General features: G+C 37.1%; 1 long non-coding RNA gene across 1 annotated transcript; it reads left to right on the forward strand.

The window, feature by feature from the left end:
* The first annotated feature begins 504 nt into the window (after positions 1–504).
* LOC133546061 (uncharacterized) lies at positions 505–7224 on the forward strand. The gene is made up of 2 exons (XR_009804975.1): positions 505–942; positions 6427–7224. It is a non-coding gene; the product is annotated as an uncharacterized LOC133546061 (long non-coding RNA).
* Positions 7225–14649: the final 7425 nt, after the last annotated feature.

A 14649-nucleotide genomic window follows, 5' to 3' on the forward strand; every position in this document is an offset into this window, starting at 1 on the left:
ATGAGAAACAATAATCAAAATAGTTCAAAAACAGTATAAAACATTACAAAAAATTACAAAAACAGTCCAAACAGCGCCAGGAGGTTGTAAATTCAAAGTAACAAAAATAGAATACAAAAATATATATATATATATATAATAACCAAGTGCAAATTAATTAAGCCATAGGCTCATTCAGATTCATTAAATAACTTAAATTTGGAACACAGTGTCATCGTTTTCAACTTTATTTCAAACCCTTTTTTTTTTATTTATAAATTTCCACAATTACAAACAGTAAGTCCAACAACAATATAAAACATTACAAAACATTATAAAAACAGTCCAAACAGCGCCAGGGCGTTGTAAATTCAAAGTAACGAAAATAGAATACAAAGAAATGAATACATAATAAACAAAGTACAAAGCCATAGGCTCATTCAGATTAATCAAATAACTTAAATTTGGAACACAGCATCATCGTTTTTAACTTTATTTCAAACCTGTCTCTGCCTGCGTCACACAAGTGACGTCACTGTTGGAGAGCCATATAGCACACCGTGATTGGTGGATTCCTTCAGCTCCGCCCACAACGCTGTCAAGCACCATTCATATCAAACTCTCACTAACATTCAACTTTCATATTAGCGTGGGAGCCGCAAAATAAGATCTCACGTGTCTGAGACCCTGGTCTAATATATATATAGATGTGTCAGAAGTGCTACTGACACTTTGATCATGTTTGCTTTTCCTGTCTTTGAAATCACTTCCTGTCCTGCTGCTCTTATTTTCTCACTGTTTCCTGTTTGCTCTCTGTCTTTTGTGGCACCTTTACTCTCTGCTCCGTGTCTGCACACCTGTTCCTCGTTTAATTAGTTGTATTTAGTTCCACCTGAGTCCCTCCTTCACTGCTTCATCATTATTCTTTTTTGACGGATGTGGATCGGACGGGTTTTATTCGCAGTGAGTAATACTTTGCTCTTTTACACTGGCGTTCTATTGTTTGTCTTGATGCTTCTATCGTGTGCTTTATTGCTGATTTAAAGTTGTGTTTGTGTTGCTGTGACAGTTTGCTCTTTTACACTGGCGTTCTATTGTTTGTCTTGATGCTTCTACTGTGTGCTTTATTGCTGCTTGAAAATTGTTTGATTTGCACTGCACGTGCACATATGTTAGGAACACAACATGTAGAAACACACATTTAGTGACAAACATGCACATGTGTTAGGAACACAACATGTAGAAACACACATTTAGTGACAAACATGCACATGTTAGGAACACAACATGTAGAAACACACATTTAGTGACAAACATGCACATGTGTTAGGAACACAACATGTAGAAACACACATTTAGTGACAAACATGCACATGTGTTAGGAACACAACATGTAGAAACACACATTTAGTGACAAACATGCACATGTGTTAGGAACACAACATGTAGAAACACACATTTAGTGACAAACATGCACATGTGTTAGGAACACAACATGTAGAAACACACATTTAGTGACAAACATGCACATGTGTTAGGAACACATGTAGAAACACACATTTAGTGACAAACATGCACATGTGTTAGGAACACAACATGTAGAAACACACATTTAGTGACAAACATGCACATGTGTTAGGAACACAACATGTAGAAACACACATTTAGTGACAAACATGCACATGTGTTAGGAACACATGTAGAAACACACATTTAATGACAAACATGCACATGTGTTAGGAACACAACATGTAGAAACACACATTTAGTGACAAACATGCACATGTGTTAGGAACACAACATGTAGAAACACACATTTAGTGACAAACATGCACATGTGTTAGGAACACAACATGTAGAAACACACATTTGTTAGTCAGTGACAAACATGCACATGTTAGGAACACAACATGTAGAAACAAGACACATTTAGTTGCTGACAAGCTGTCAGTCACCATGGCTCTCAACTGCTGGCTAAGAGAGTCAAGGTGTGGCTGAGTGTTTGCTACAGGTGAACACACCTGCCCTCACTGATTAGTGTTTGCTACAGGTGAACACACCTGCCCTCACTGATTAGTGTTTGCTACAGGTGAACACACCTGCCCTCACTGATTAGTGTTTGCTACAGGTGAACACACCTGCCCTCACTGATTAGTGTTTGCTACAGGTGAACACACCTGCCCTCACTGATTTGGTCCAACTATGGTTGTCAAAAGCTGGGTGTTTAGAAGGACATTTCAAAGTTGGGATCTCCAAGCTCAAAAGTACGCTGTGAATACTTTTACACTTGTGATGCTTTGTTTAAGGTGTATTTACATAAAGTTGTCAGCTCTCCATGCATCACCAAACATCTGCAGAGATGTTGGTGCTGGCTTTCTTCTTGTTGTTGTTGTTGTTGTTGTTCACCTTTGACATTTTGGGGTTTAAATAAATGTTAGTGTTAAACTGAATGTTTTGCCGTCCTTGGTTTGAAAGTCCAGTTTACAATGCTTACATGACCTTCACCCAAGGCGGGGTGTGATAGTTGCTGCTTTTTGGTGTGTGTGTGCGCTTTTTAGATTTTAATATTTATTATTAGGGGTGTGGGGAAAAAATCAATTCGAATTAGAATCACGATTCTCATATTGTGCGATTTAGAATAAATTCTAATTTTTAGAAAAATCGACTAAAAAAAGAAAAATATATATTTTAAATTAATCAACCCAACAAACCACTACACAGCAATACCATAACAATGCAATCTAATTCCAAAGCTGAGCCAGCAACACTCAGAACTGCAATAAACAGAACAATTGAGAGGAGACACAAACACCACACAGAACAAACCAAAAGTAGTGAAACAAAAATGATTAACAGTATCAATATTATGATTTCAGCATAGTGATTAAAAATCCCTCATTGACATTATCATTAGACATTTATAAAAATAATCAAAAAGAACAATAGTGTCACAGTGGCTTACACTTGCATGGCATCTCATAAGCTGGACAACACACTGTGTCCAATGTTTGCACAAAGATAAAATAAGTCATATTTTTGGTACGTTAAACAGTTCAAACAAATTTACATTATTGCAATCAGTTGATAAAACATTGTCCTTTACAATTATAAAAGCTTTTTTTTTATTTTTTATTTATTTTTTTTTTTGAATCTACTACTCTGCTAGCATGTCAGCAGACTGGGGTAGATCCTGCTGAAATCTATGTATTGAATGAATACACAATCCTTTTCAATTGGAAAAATATTGTTGTGAATTCAGAATCGCGTTGAATAGAAAAATTTGAATTATAATCGAATTGCGACCCTAAATCGATATTGAATCGTGGGACACCCAAAGTCAATGTTCTTTTGGTTTATTTTGTGGACTGCGTGGTTGGTAGAGTGACCGTGCCAGCAACCTGTGGATACCTCCAATCCACTTTATTTACCGTATATAGCACATTTAAACAAAATGTTTCCAAAGTGCGGCACAACAATATTACAAACATTCGAATACTATCTTAAGCTCCACCAATGACTGAATAAAAATAAAAATTAATAATAAAAAATATATACATAGAATAGAATGTACTTTATTGATCCTTGGGGGAAATTCAACACCACAGTTTGCTCACAATGATATATATATATATATATATATATATATATATATATATATATATATATATATATATATATCATCATAGTTTGTGAGCGAACTGTGGTGTTGAATTTCCCCCAAGGATCAATAAAGTACATTCTATTCTATGTATATATTTTCCCACTAAAGGAATAAATGTTTTGCTATGTCCTCATTTTCAATACAATGCAACTGTAAAAAATGTTCATAACATCGGAGGCTAGCAATTTGTGTTTTGTGGTAGTGTGCTTACAATTATGCTTCATAAAACTTTCTGAATTGTAAACTTAAAGGATTATATTTTTTGACCACACAACTCACGTAGTGTTAAAAGCCAAAGAATAAAAATGGGTCTTAAGACGAGACTTAAAACACTCCACATCGGGAGCAGTTTGAGTATGGAGGGCCACAGTGTTCCACAGCTTAGGGCCGACCACAGAGAAGGTCCTGTCTCCCCTAGTTTTAATTCCTGGTTCAATTCCCACCTTCTATTGACCTCGTCATGTACGTTGTGTCCTTGAGCAAGACGCTTCACTCTTGTTCCTGACGGTCGTCGACAAGGCTAAAGTTGGTTTGGCGTTGGTAGTCTGAGGCCAATGTTCAAGTACCAATAATTGTCACACACTAGGTGTGGCAAAATTATCTGCATTTGACTCATCACCCTGGATCACTTCCTGGGAGGTGAGGGGAGCAGTGAGCAGCAGTGGTGGCTGAGCTCGGGAATAAATTTGGGTGATTAAACCCCCAATTACAAGCCTTGATTCTGAGTGCCAAGCAGGGAGGTAATGGCTCCTATTTTTATAGTCTTTGGTATGACTCAGGCGGGGTTTGAACTCCAAACCTACCCATCTCAGGGCGGACTAATCTGTTTGGCGTTGGTCGTGTGCGACGCCAATGTTTATGTATGTAGTGTTTTATGCTCTTTTACATGCCTGACGTGTATGTATTGTTTCTGCTCGTATACAGGCCCGGCATGTATGTCTTATTCATGTTCATTTACATGCCTGACATGTATGTATTATTCATGGTCATTTACATGCCCGACATGTATGTATTGTTTATGGTCATTTACAGGCCCCGGCATGAATGAATGTGTGTATTTATGCTCATTTACATGCTTGACATGTATTGTTGATGCTCATTGACAGGCTTGACATGTTTGTATGTCATGTCAAGCATGTCAATAAGCATTAACAACACATACATGCATGTGGAGTCTGTCAATGAGCATTAACGATACATACATTCATACGTGTGGAGCTTGTCAATGAGCATTTATAATACATGTGTGGTGCATGTCAATGAGCATTTATAATATGTTTGGAGCATGTCAATGAGCATTTATAATACATACGTGTGGAGCATGTCAATGAGCATTTATAATACATACGTGTGGAGCATGTCAATGAGCATTTATAATACATACGTGTGGTGCATGTCAATGAGCATTAACAATACATATGTTTGGAGCATGTCAATGAGCATTTATAATACATACGTGTGGAGCATGTCAATGAGCATTTATAATACATATGTTTGGAGCATGTCAATGAGCATTTATAATACATACGTGTGGAGCATGTCAATGAGCATTTATAATACATACGTGTGGAGCATGTCAATGAGCATTAACAATACATAGGCTCCATATGTATATGTTTTGGAGTGTTTATTTTTGTCCTGAGATAAAGATACATTTCATGAAGGCATCTCGTGAATGTCAACATAGATAGATAGTACTTTATTGATTCCTTCAGGAAAATTAAAATTTCAGCAGCAGTGTACAGAGTTGAGATCAATTTAAATAAAAGTAAATAATGGGGGTTTAAATGGAAACAATATAGAGAAATATTAAAATAAGAATAGAAAATAAAAAGCAACAATGGGGGGAAAAAAAAAAATATATAGATAACAGTAAAATAAGAATATAACAAGACAAAGTAGGCAGTAGTGACCATGTTATGAAAACGTAATGCACATGACCAAAGTAGGGTTAGAGAAAGAAAGAAGGGTGGGCGTAGCATTCTCATTTTGTGATGTTAAGTTGGTCCTGTGATGAGGTGGTGACTTGTCCAGGGTGTACTCCGCCTTCCGGCCTGATTGTAGCTGAGATAGGTATCCGTGACCCCAAAGGAAATAAGTGGTAGGAAATGGATGGATGAATGAAGGTGGGGCTGAGTGTTTGCTACAGGTGAACACACCTGCCCTCACTGATTTGGCCCAACTATGGTTGTCAAAAGCTGGGTGTTGGGACATTTCAAAGTTGTGATCTCCAAGCTGAAAAGTACGCTGTGAATATTTTTGCACTTGTGATGCTTTATGTAAGATGTATTTACAAAAGGTTCTTAGCTCTCCATGCATCACCAAACATCTGCAGAGATGTTGGTGCTGGCTTTCTTCTTGTTGTTCACCTTTTGACACTTTGGGGTTTAAATAAATGTTGTGCCATCCTTGGTTTGAAAGTCTGGTTTACAATAGTTACATTACCTTCACCTGAGGCGGGGGGGGGGGGGGGGTGATAGTTGCTGCCTTTGTGTGTGTGTGGCCGGCCAATGTTAGATGTATTGTGTATCTGGGGAAATAAGAGGTTGGCATCACTAACATAGCCCTGTGCTGGTTTACGTCCTCCATCAACAACGGAACCTTCTCTGTGAACAGAGCCAAACATTCCTCCCGCTGTGCCAACCTCACCTGTGGGGTCCCTAGAGCTCAATACTGGGTTCCATCCTGTTCTCCATCTACATGCTCTCCTTCAGCCAAGTCATTCATCGCCTTAAAATTTCCTTTCATTTCTACACTGATGATACTAAATCTATCTTCCACTCAAGACAGACGATCCCTCTGGACTGGACCATTTGAAGGACTGCTTGCAGGACATAAAAAAGTGGATGTCAAAATTTCCTGCAGCTCAATGACAGAGTGAAATTCTTCTGTTCGGGAACTCCAACCCCCCAACTGTGCACAATAGCCAAGATCAAGTATGTCCTCTCCCCCAGTGACTTAGAGGGTCGTGTTCATGCTCATCTTCTGCAGACTGGACTAATGGAATGCCCTCTATGCTGGGGTCACTAACAAGACCATATATAGCATGCAGTTGCTACAAAATGCTGGTGACAGGCACAAAAATGAGGGAACACATTTCTCCCATCCTCTCCTCCCTTCACTGGCTCCTGGTGAAGCACAGAGTGAAATTTAAGATCCTTACGTATGTCTTCAAAGCGCTCCGTGGTCTTGCCCCAGCTTACATCAAACATCTCCTGGACCAACCTATCAGCTCCAGGCTTGGTCGTTGCCTCAGATCTGACAACCAGATGACCTTGAAGGTCCCACAGTCAAACCTAGTGACAAAGAGAGACTGTGCATTTTCAATGATGGTACCTGGCCTATGGAATAAGCTCCCCCTGAAAGTCAAGTCCGCCACCACTCTGGACACTTTTAGAGCACAGCTTAAAACTCACCTCTTTGCCGCAAATGACTTGATTTGTGTTCATGTGTCTTAAATGTTTGTTCTAAATTCCTTTTGTGTCCCTGTTTTTTTTTTTGTTTCTCCACTCAGGCTGCACCCCAGGCTGATGTAATGGTTCCTTGTGTGGGTGCAATAATTGAAAATAACTAAACTTTTTTTTGTTTCTTCAAGGTCAATTTTGTGGAGTCTGGTCTACAATACAAAGTCTATGTATATTTTCTTTTTTTTTTTTTTTTTTTTTATCTTCAAGGTCAATTTTGGGGGTCTAGTCATCTACAATACAACGTCAAAATGTATTTCATTTGTCATGGTTTTTGTTATCTACAAGGTCAATTTTAAGGAGTCTGTTCATCTACAGTGCAAGGTCAATTTGTATTTTATTTGTCATGGTTTTTAACTACAAGGTCAGTATGTATTCAACTTGTGTCCTCATGGTTTTTGTTAACTACAAGGTCAATTTTGGGGGGAAGGGGAGTCTGACGAATAAAATACATATTGACCTTGTATTGTAGATGACCAGACTCCCCTTCCCCCCCACAAATTGACCTTGTAGTTAACAAAAACCATGAGGACACAAATAAAATACACATTTACCTTGTATTGTAGATGACCAAAGTTTGTTAACTACAAGGTCAATTTGTGGGGGGGGGGTTTTGTCATTGTTTTTGTTTCCTCATGGTTTTTGATATCTACAATACAAGGTAAATGTTTTTTTTTTCTAATGTTTTTTATCTTCAAGGTCAATTTTGTGGGGTCTAGTCATCTATAATACAGGGTCAGTATGTATTTGTGTCATGGTTTTTAACTACAAGGTCAGTATGTATTTAACCTGTGTCACTGTTTTTGTTTCCTCATGGTTTGTGATATCTACAATACAAGGTCAATATGTATTTCATTTGTCAAGGTTTTTGTTATCTACAAGGTAAATTTTAAGGAGTGTGGGCATCAAAAATACAAGGTAAATTTGTATTTTAACTACAAGGTCAGTCTGTATATTGTGTCATTGTTTTTGTTTCCTCATGTTTTTTTATATCTACAATACAAGGTCAATGTATATTTTATTTGTGTCATGGTTTCTATTAACAACAAGGTCTATTTTGGGGGGTGTCTCATCTCTAATACAAGGTCAATATGTCTTTTTTTTTGTCATGGTTTTTAACTACAAAGTCAATATTTAATTTGCCATGTTTTTTGTTATCTACAAGGTCAATTTTAAAGAATCTGGTCATCTACAATACAAGGTAAATTTGTATTTTATTTGTCATGGTTTTTGTTACAAGGTCGGTATGTATTTTGGGCTTTTTTTGTTTTGTTTCCTCGTGGTTTTTGATATCTACAATCCAAGGTTAATATCTATTAGGTCAAGTTTAAGATGTCAGGTCATCTATAATACAAGGTAAATTTTGTATTTAATTAGTGTCCATGGATTTTGTTGTCTACAAGGTCAATTTTAAGGAGTCTTGTCTTCTACAATACAAGGTAAATTTGTATTTTATTTGTCCTCATGGTTTTTGTTACTACAAGGTCGGTATGTATTTTGGGCCTTTTTTTGTTTCCTCATGGTTTTTGATATCTACAATACAAGGTTAATATGTATTTCATTTGTCATGGTTTTTGTTATCAGGTCAATTTTAAGAAGTCTGGTAATCTACAATACAAGGTAAATATTTTATTTGTCATGGTTTTTGTTAACTACAAGGTCAATTTGCGGGGTTTTGGTCATATACAATAAAAGGTCAGTATGTATTTAGTTTGTGTTTTTTGTTTCCTCATGTTTTTGATATCTACAATTCGTCTATTTTGTGTCATCATGGTTTCTATTAACTACAAGGTCAATTTTGGGTTCTGGTCATTTTCAATCCAAGTTCGATTTGTATTTAATTTGTGTCCTTTTCGTCCTCAAGGTCACTTTTGCGGGTCTGGTCATCTACAATACAAGGTCAATATGTATTTCATTTGTCATGGTTTCTATTAATTACATGTTTGGGGGGCTCTGGGCATGTACAATGCAAGGTAAATTTGTATTTAATTAGTGTCCATGGATTTAGTTGTCTACAAGGTCAATTTTAAGGAGTCTTGTCTTCTACAATACAAGTTAAATTTGTATTTTATTTGTCATGGTTTTTGTTATTACAAGGTCGGTATGTATTTGGGCCTTTTTTTTTTTTTTCCTCATGGTTTTTGATATCTACAATACAAGGTTAATATGTATTTCATTTGTCATGGTTTTTCTTATCTACAAGGTCAATTTGAAGGAGTCTGTTCATCTACAATACAAGGTAAATTTGTATTTTATTGTGTCATGGTTTTTAACTACAAGGTCAGTATGTATTTAACTTGTGTCACTGTTTTTGTTTCCTCATGGTTTTTGATATCTACAATCCAAGGTTAATATGTATTTCATTTGTCATGGTTTTTATTAACAAGGTCAATTTTGGGGGGTGGGGGATCATCTATAATACAAGGTCAATATGTATTTTTTTTGTCATGGTTTTTAACTACAAAGTCAATATGTAATTTGTCATGTTTTTTGTTATCTACAAGGTCAGTTTTAAAGAATCTGGTCACCTACAATACAAGGTAAATTTATTTTATTTGTGTCATGGTTTTTAACTACATGGTCAGTATGTATTTAACCTGTGTCACTGTGTTTCCTCATGGTTTGTGATATCTACAATACAAGGTCAATATGTATTTAATTTGTCATGATTTTTGTTATCTACAAGGTAAATTTTAAGGAGTGTGGGCATCAAAAATACAAGGTAAATTTGTATTTTAACAACACGGTCAGTACGTATATTGTCATTGTTTTTGTTTCCTCATGGTTTTTGATATCCTCTAATACAAGGTCAATGTATATTTTATTTGTGTCATGGTTTCTATTAACAACAAGGTCAATTTTGGGGGGTGTCTGATCATCTATAATACAAGGTCAATATGTATTTTTTTTTGTCATGGTTTTTAACTACAAAGTCAATATGTAATTTGTCATGTTTTTTGTTATCTACAAGGTCAATTTTAAAGAGTCTGGTAATCTACAATACAAGGTAAATTTGTATTTTATTTGTCATGGTTTTTGTTACTACAAGGTTGGTATGTATTTCGGGACTTTTTTTTTTTTAGGGTTAGGGTTTGGCCTTTGTTTTAATGTTTTTGATATCTACAATAAGTTTATGTATTTTGTCGTCATGGTTTCTATTAACTACAAGGTCAATTTTGGGGTTCTGGTCATCTACAATCCAAGTTCGATTTGTATTTAATTTGTGTCCATTTTATCTTCAAGGTCACTTTTGCACGTATGGTCATCTACAATACAAGGTCACTATGTATTTCATTTGTCATGGTTTCTATTAATTACAAGGTCAATTTTGGGGGGCTCTGGTTATCTACAATACAAAGTAAATATGTATTTTTTGCCATGGTATTTATCTACAAGGTCAATTTTGGGGGTCTGGTTATCTAATACAAGGTCAATATGAATTTTATTTGTGTCTCGTGGTTTTTGTTATCTACAAGGTCAATTTTGGGGGTCTGGTCATCTACAATACAAGGTCAATATGTATTTCCTTTGTCATGGTTTTTGTTATCTACAAGGTCAATTTTAAGGAGTCTGGTCTTCTACAATACAAGGTCAGTATGTATTTAATTTGTGTCCTCATGGTTTTTGTTTTCTACAAGGTCAATTTTAGGGGTCTTGTCATCGACAATACATGTTAAATATGTATATTAATTTGTGTGTTCATGGTTTTTGATATCCACAAGGTCAATTTTGGAGTCTGGTTATCTACAATACAAACTCAATATGTATATAATTTGTGTCCTCATGGTGTTTTGTTTCCTCAGTTTTTGATATCTACAAGGTCAAAATTGGTTTATTCCACTATGCAATGCAACACTCTTACCTAATGTTATCCATTTATTCATTCATGTGACTAATGTCTCATTCTTACACCCTGCAGCGCTACAACAGTACACAAGTCTTACACAATGTGTTATGGAATATGCTCCTGCTTCTCCTCCTGCTGTGCGCACTGTTGAGTGCATGGCGGAGCACATCAACAGGTGTTCCCTCTCCGCTGCGGGTGTGCCTCTGCAAGAGATCTGCAATCAACACACCTGCCCGTGATGAGCAACCAGCCTTCATAATCCAGCGCGTCTTGAGATCCGGTGCCAGAACGTAGTTTCTCCTACCAGTACAGTAAGCCAACATATCTCCAGCCTTCCTGCTCCCTTTGTTTCCTTCCTGTCGCGTTTACGGTCTTTTGTGTTGTGTCGTCCTCCAGCTTCCTCTTCGTCTACCTGGACCCCCTTTGGATTCCTTCTTGCCTTCCTGGACCAAGACCTCGCTCCTGCCCTCTGACGTCCAAGCCTTTTTCTCCTTTTGGACTTCCACCTCTATCTCAACACGCACACTCAACACCCTCTGGTGACCACGCTCAGATAATACTTACACATAGTCACACTCCATCTCTTTAAGGTAATCACACACTGCGCTCACATACTGAGTTGTCAAACACGCTGGCAGCTAACATCATCGTCTCTCTGCAGTCTTCTTTTCCCGCTGTTCTGTCACACAATCTTACTTATTTTGTCATTCATTTGTTCATCCACGTTATCATTCTTACACCATGCACCGCAACAACACTATAGTATAGGTGTAATATGATCAAACTTTCTTGTTAAAAGTATAGCAGCTGCATTTTGTACCAAACTAATATTTTAATGCTAGACAAAAGGAGGCCTGAAAAAAATAGATAACAGTAATGTAGAGAGATGTAAATAACGCATGAATAATGATCTCAGCGTCTCTAGTGGACAAGATAGGACATATTTCAGCGAGATTACAGAGATGAAAGAAGGCTGTTTTACACTCCTAATGTGACTGAAAAGAAAGTTGTGTTGGTTACACTCTTAATTTGTGACTCAAACGAGAGAGTTGGGTTGAAGATAATATCCAGATTCTTTATCGAGTAGCTTTGTGTAATTGTTTGGTTGTCAAAATGTTACGGTGGTGTTATTAAATGGGTGTGGAATTGTTTGTCAAAAGTTACAGTGGTGTTAAGTGGGTGTGGACTTGTTTGGTTCTCAAATTTTACGGTGGTATTAAATATATGGATAATTGTTTGGTTGTCAAATGTCGCGGTGGTCTTATCAAATAGGTGTGGAATTATTTGGTTGTCACTAGGGGTGTAACGGTACGTCTATTTGTATTGAACCGTTTCGGTACGGGATTTCGGTTTGGTTCGGAGGTGAACTGAACGACACGGACATATAAGTAGCGCATCGCACGTTGTGTAAACAATGCACACCGAGGCACCATGAATTCATTTACGTGGACCCCGACTTAAACAAGTTGAAAAACGTATTCGGGTGATGAATGGAATATGTACTGTTTTGTGCAATCTACTAATAAAAGTTTCAATCGATCAAAAAAAAACAACACACAGCATGCTAGCAACGACTGGTAGATAGACTGACCACACCTCCACTTTTCACGGGATAAGTCCTCTTTGCGGAGCTGTCCAGGTGGAGTTTCTTAAATGCCTCAAATGTCCGGCATTTTAAGTTATGGTTGCGTGTATTTTCAATGTAGGTTCAGGGTTAAAGGGGCTAAAAACAAAAAAGTGGTGCATGCAGCGTTAACATTGGTGAGGGCGGGCCAGAGACAGAGTGAGAGAGTTATGATAAACGCGCATGCGTCGCCAGGCTCTGCTTTTTACCCATACATTTATCACTTTTTGTTATCTATAGCAGGGGTGTCAAGTGTGCCCCGGAGGCCATTTGCGGAACACAGCTAATGTTTTAAAGGCCCATGGCACATTCTAAAAATACTATTAAAATAAACATAAACAAAAGTGAAATAAAAAAGCTTAAAGGCTAAATGTAATTTAGAAAAAGTTGCAATGTTGACTAATAAAACAAAGCTGTTTTTTTTTTTTTCAAACTGTCATTGCTCAAAACATAATATTGAATAAAAATTAAAATTATGAATTATTGACCTATCCAAGTTTCCGATTTACTTCACATCAAATATTCCACAAAGAAAAATATTTTTGGTGGAAGATTTATCAAATGTGTTAAATCAAAAAATTTATATTTTGTTGTTTTCTTACTGTACCGAAAATGAACCGAACTCTGACCTCTGAACCGAGGTATGTACCGAACCAACATTTTTGTGTAGCGTTACACCCCTAGTTGTCACATGTTATGGTTGTATTAAATGGGTGTGTAATTGTTAGGTTGTCACATGTTACGGTGGTTTATTAAATGGGTGTGTAATTGATTGGTTGTCAAATGTTACGGTGGTTTATTAAATGGGTGTGTAATTGATTGGTTGTCAAATGTTACGGTGGTTTATTAAATGGGTGTGTAATTGATTGGTTCTCAAATGTTACGGTGGTTTATTAAATACGTGGATAAATGTTTGGTTGTCACAAGTGGTATTATTAAATGAGTGTCTTTGTTCAGCAGGACCGATAATCAGCATTTTCGTTTCCTTAGCGATGAGTTGCAAAACGTTAGCGGACATCCATTGTTTAATTTCATTAAGACACGCCTCCAGCTGACTACAATCCGGCGTGTTGGTCAGCTTTGGGGGCATGTAGAGTTGGGTGTCATGATCATAACAGTGAAAGCTAACACGTATGACGTCACCTAGCGGCAGCATGTAGATGCTGAAGAGTGCAGGGCCAAGGACCGAACCCTGGGGAACTCCACACGTTACCTTAACATAGTCCGAGGTCACACTGTTGTGGGAGACGCACTGCACCCTGTCAGTAAGATAAGAGTTAAACCAAGACAGGGCTAAGTCTGACATACCAATTCGTGTTTTGATACGCTCTAATAAAATATTGTGATCGACTATCGAAAGCAGCGCTAAGATCGAGGAGCAGCAACATAGATGACGCATCAGAATCTATCGTTAGCAATAAATCATTAGTCATTTTTGCGAGGGCTGTCTTAGTAGAGTGATTTGCCCTGAAACTGGATTGAAAGGTTTCACATAGATTTTTAGACGCTAAGTGTTCATTTAACTGCTTTGCAACAATTTTTTCGAGGATTTTCGAAATAAAGGGAAGGTGAGACACCGGTCGGTAGTTTACCATGAGGTCAGGATCGAGGTTAGGTCTTTTAAGGAGAGGATGAATAACCGCTTTTTTGAATGCTAGGGGAACAGTGCCCGAGGAAAGTGATAAGTTTATAATATTTAGCACTGATGGACCTAATAATACAAAGAAGTCCTTAAAAAGTTTCCCAGGAAGTGGGTCAAATAAACAAGTTTATTTTATTCCATTTACACGTAACAATTCTTCTGTTATTTCATCAAAACGAGAGAAACTATTTTGGATATTTGCAGTATCCGCCGTATATAGTCGTATCTGTGTTAATAGAACCTAGTTGTAGCTGGGACGCATTGTCTTTAATCTCCTTTCTAATAAGTTCAATTTTCTTATTAAAGAACTTCATAAAGTCATCTGCCGAATGGGTGGAGCTACTGGAAGGAGTCCCTTGTTGGGTTAGCGATGCTACTGTACTAAACAAAAATTTGGGATCGGTTTTATTAAGGCGGATGAGATTGGAGTAA

The sequence above is a fragment of the Nerophis ophidion genome, linkage group LG29 (genome assembly GCF_033978795.1).
Source record: "Nerophis ophidion isolate RoL-2023_Sa linkage group LG29, RoL_Noph_v1.0, whole genome shotgun sequence".
Lineage (NCBI taxonomy): Eukaryota > Metazoa > Chordata > Actinopteri > Syngnathiformes > Syngnathidae > Nerophis > Nerophis ophidion.